The following is a 4,988-nucleotide window of genomic DNA, read 5'->3' as shown; positions in this document are numbered from 1 at the left end:
TATATATATATAATAGATTCTCGTAATTTTCAATCCCATCACTCTCTCTCATCTCCCTTCCCTCTACCAATGGAGCCCTGATTCTGCCCAACAGTTCCCTTTACTTTCATGTGTGTCTTTTGTGTGTTCCATTGAGTGCAGTTAGCACTGCTTGCGAGAGCGTGGATAGGTGGCTATTTCCTCTACCCCTGGCAATGTAGGATTGACTACACTACTGAAGAAAGCGATACCCCTCCCCCAGTCAAGGTTTATTGTCAAGAATCTGTCAGGGGCCTGGGGGGGTGCAGACACACGGTCCTTCCCCCTTCATTGATGAAATGTTGTAACCTCTCTAACCCCCAGCCCTCCTGCCTTTCCCTGTCTATTCTGAGCCTTGTGTGAGGACGCAGGTGAGAGTGAAAGTTGCTGGGGTTCTTTGGTCACTGACCCTGACTGGCCTGTTATTTCCAACCTGAGTCCTAATCAGTCCTCTAACCTGGCACCCTGGAGGACACACTCTCCATTGTCTCCGAGGGGGCCTCAGATCTGATCCTGGTGTCCATGGCAGAGTCACTTCTGCCCTTGTGTGAGGCTCTGCAGATCATTCAGGTGAGAGTGCATCATGTACTTAAATATATCACAAAAGAAAGAAAAAGTTTTCTTATTTAGAAACTTAAAAAATGACTACATATTCTAACTACACACATAGTTTCTGGGAGAATTTCTCTCTGATATGGACAGGCAGCTGAGACCCAGAGGAATCCAGCCCTTCAGGGCCTAGTGTCCTTTCTCTGGGGTGAAGCTGAGCTCATTGTGCATTCCCCGCCCCCTGACGGTCCTGAGCATCCTGCAGGGAGGTTTGTGTCTGACTCACCATAATATTCACTCACTGTGACTCTTACACAGTAATAGGTGGCCGTGTCCTCAGTTCTCAGGCTGTTCGTTTGCAGGTACAGGGTGTTCTTGGCATTGTCTCTGGAGATGGTGAATCAGCCCTTCACGGAGTCTGGGCAGTATGTGCTACCTCCATCAGGGTTAATTATTCCCACCCACTGTAGCCTCTTCCCAGGAGCCTGGCGGAACCACTCCATGTAGTAATCACTGAAGGTGAATCCAGAAGCCACACATGAGAGTTGTAGAGACGCTCCAGGCAGCACCAAGCCTCCTCTGGACTCCACTAGCTGCATCTCACACTGAACATGTGCAAACACAGAGAAGCTGGGTCAGGAAACTGTCATACATGCCCCCATTCCAATCACTAATGTCCTCTCACATACTCAATATCTCTTCTTCTCCATAAATTACCTTTAAAAAGTGACAAGTAAAAGCAGCTCAGCCCCAACTCCATGGTGAGTCTGTGCTCAGTGCTGGTCACTGAAGGGAATGACTATGGCTCTAGGCTGGGCTCCTCTGCCACAGCTGCAAGGTCAGTCAGCCCCAACTCCATGGTGAGTCTGTGCTCAGTGCTGGTCACTGAAGGGAACGACTATGGCTCTAGGCTGGGCTCCTCTGCCACAGCTGCAGGGTCAGGGCTGGGTTGGTTTTCATGAGCAGAGGGAGCCCTATTTGCATGTCCTCCTGCTACATAACAGGATGGGGCTGAACTCCTCAAAGGAGACAGTTCTCAGAGTAGATGTCAAGAACTCAGCATACTGATGACAGTCATAGAATGTGATATAATATGTGTAACCTCATCCTGTGTCACCTGCAGCCATACAGGCTGATCCTTATCCCGGACCAGAACAGTCTTTATTTGACCACCTGCATGTGGGCTTAAACTCAGTTATTTAGGCTTGGTGGCAATCACGGTTGCCAGCGCTCAATCACACCAGCCTAGTAGTGTTATCATTACAATTATTATGGGAATGTATAATGTAATAAGCCATTGGGGGTTTCCTCATAATTTAGAATAAATTTCAGGCTTCAAATTCTCTATTTTTTTCTGATAACAGACTAATTTATAAAGTACCAACACATAGAAACAACTGGCTATAAGAATACTAATAACCTTGGGGTTGGAGGGAATGCTCAGTGGTTAAGAGCACTGCTTGCTTTTGTAGAAGACCAGGGTTGAATTCCCAACACCCACATGGTGGTGAACAACCACCTGTATCTCCAGTTCCAAGGGAATCCAGTCAAATCTTGTGACCTCTGTGCACATTTCATGACATGGTTGCACTAACATCCTTGCAGGCAATGCACTTACTTATACACATAAAAGTAATACATAAAATATGAAAAAAGAATGATAACCTGACTTAAAGCAAGTTAAAAAGCATAATATATCAGGAAAAAGTATGAATCAGCAATACCACAGCACAAATGTTCGCATAGCTAATCACAAGCGAAGTGGAAATTAAAGGAAAATGAGACGTCGCCTCACACGCCTTTACCAAAAGGAGAATGAATCAGCAATACCACAGCACAAATGTTCGCATAGCTAATCACAAGCGAAATGGAAATTAAAGGAAAATGAGACGTCACCTCACACGCCTTTACCAAAAGGAGGAATAGAAACCAGTTTCTGTCAGGACATGATGGAATGGGAACCATGCACATGGTGATAGAAATGTGAGTTAGTTCAACCACAGGGAAAATAGGTTCCAGGTTCCTCAAAGCTTTCTGGTCCAAAGAACCATGTGATACAGCCATTTCCCTGTTGTTAGTCACAGTGTAGGTGCTGGGAATCGAGGTCAGGTCCTCTGCACTAACAGACAGTGCTCTTAACCACTGAGCCATCTCTCCACTCCCATTTCCCTTCTGGGTACATATTCAACTGAAATCAAATTTATATTTAGAGGAGATTTGCACTTTATAGCCAAAAGATGATTTACTCCTCCGGACTTCCTCTGAAGAGCCATGGGCGAGCACAGGGCACCCTGGGAAGGAGGGTAGAGCCTGGCCCAAGATTGGAAGGAGGAGGAAATTTCCCATTCGGGGAAGCAGGGAACAGGGAGCAGGCTAGCCAGTCTGCCCTGGACCCCCTGGGGCGTTGGGGGACCCCACAAGGACCCCGTGGACCCCCCCACAGGACTCTATGGTGTGAGTGGGTATGCGGGGATGCGAGATGAGGCAGACCATGGGCAAAAGCGATCTGGATTGGCTGGCCGAGCTGTGTAGCAGAGCTGGGCACTGCATGTTCGTTTCCTTGTAAGTCACACCCCCACCAAGGTATGAACTATGCAAAATTCAGATAAAGATGTGTTATGTGGTTTGTCTACCCCAGTCAGGAGCGGGAGACCCTGAAGAGAGTGAGGGCAAGTCAAACAGAGCAGGAAGGAGAAAATTTGGTGGGACACACTTCCATGATCATTTCAGCATGATTTACCATTAATGTCCATCAATCAATGAATGAATAGATGAAAGTCAGCATGCATAAACAGTGAAAAATATCCTTTAAAAAGAAGTAAGGTTTTCATTCATAACTACATGGACAGCTGACTAGAACTGCAATGATGAGACAGGACAGTGTTCTACACCAAGTCTCTTCTCCTTCTGAAAACACTGGTTCCTTAATTGTTCACCACTGTCCTGATCTCCAACCCTAATCACCCTCAGAAGTCCCTCCTAAAATAACATTAGTGTATAAAGTTGACACTGTGTTCCAACATGTGTGCTCCTCAGGACACACAGACACCACAGCAAAAGGTTGAGACAAAGGTGTGCTGAGGCTGTAATGCTACATCCCAGTCGTCCTGGCCACTGTCTTCCTTGACTTTGTACAGTGTAGTTATCATTTGTTGACTGAAACTCTATTCAAACAGATGATCTTGGAATCATGTAGAATCTTCTGGGTCAACTGGGCAAGGGGTGACCCCAGAGTCTATATTGGAGAATCTTCCTTATCAGAGCCCCACAATTTTGTCCTTGGTTGGGCGTCTCTGGGTGTGCACAGGACAGGAAAGATCAAGAAAACTACTCACTACAGTCTATCAAACATGGATCTGAGTCCTAGCAGCACTCTGTCCTGGACAGGCCACCAAGGGCAACGGGTCACCTAGGACAGCTATGCACTGCCATTGAATCTTGTGACCCAGCCCCATGTGGCTTCCCCTGCCTGCAAATAGGACACTGTGAAGAGTGAGACTTAAGGCTCTTAGATGAGCACTGGGAACTAGACCAGTGACACACATCAGTGCATACGCACATCCTGGGAATCCTGTTTGCCAAGGACTGAGCTCAGGATGTACAGAGTTAAGATGCCACAGGTCTGTGATGAGCACCTGTGTCTTGACGCAACTCAGCCACACGACTGGCTGTCCTTCGGAGACTCTGACATGCAGCATCGTTCCACTCCTCCTCTGCTTCAGTCCGTGTTCCTTCCCGTGCTCACAGCTTCCCCCAGCTCCTCCCTCTTCTTGGTGGTCAAGTGATGTACATTTTCATTAGAAATGGCCAGCAATTTAACACATATCCGGAGTTTGGATTCCTGAGGACTGCATAAATAAATATTTTAGAACATGACAACCATGATCTGTTAGAAAATATGAAATAAATATGTGAATTGTTATTCTTAGATACCAGGCCATGTGAGCTTCAGATCAAGAACTGCTGACTCATATTTTGCAACAAGGATAACAAACCATGTTTTCTCGGGAGGCAGTGCCAATGAGAGGTCCAGGAAGGTCCCTGGAGGGAAGAACAGGGATCAGCAGGTCAAAAGAAAATTCCTTAGATGCACTAAATTCACTGTAATTACATGAGAAAAACCTAAGATATAAATTTTTTAAAAAGCAAAGACAGCTTAGCTGTTTAGTAGGGTATGAGCCATCTGTTGCTGTCTGAGGCTCAGAAACCGTCATTGGCTGCATCATATACAATGACTCACTACCAGATTCTAGGACCAGGTCCATATCCTCTCACACATTAAGAGCGTGGTATCTGTGTCAGTGTGGGGTCTAATATGCAGGCTTGTGTGATGACCATGGGAAAAGTGAAGGCCATCAGGTTTCATAGGTCTCTGATACTGCCTGAATGTCCTGTTTGACCAAATGAATCTCAAACACTGC

This window comes from Nannospalax galili, unplaced genomic scaffold (genome assembly GCF_000622305.1).
Source record: "Nannospalax galili isolate Female #2095 unplaced genomic scaffold, S.galili_v1.0 scaffold1600, whole genome shotgun sequence".
In the NCBI taxonomy this organism is placed as follows: domain Eukaryota; kingdom Metazoa; phylum Chordata; class Mammalia; order Rodentia; family Spalacidae; genus Nannospalax; species Nannospalax galili.
Note: the sequence above shows the minus strand (reverse complement) of the source record.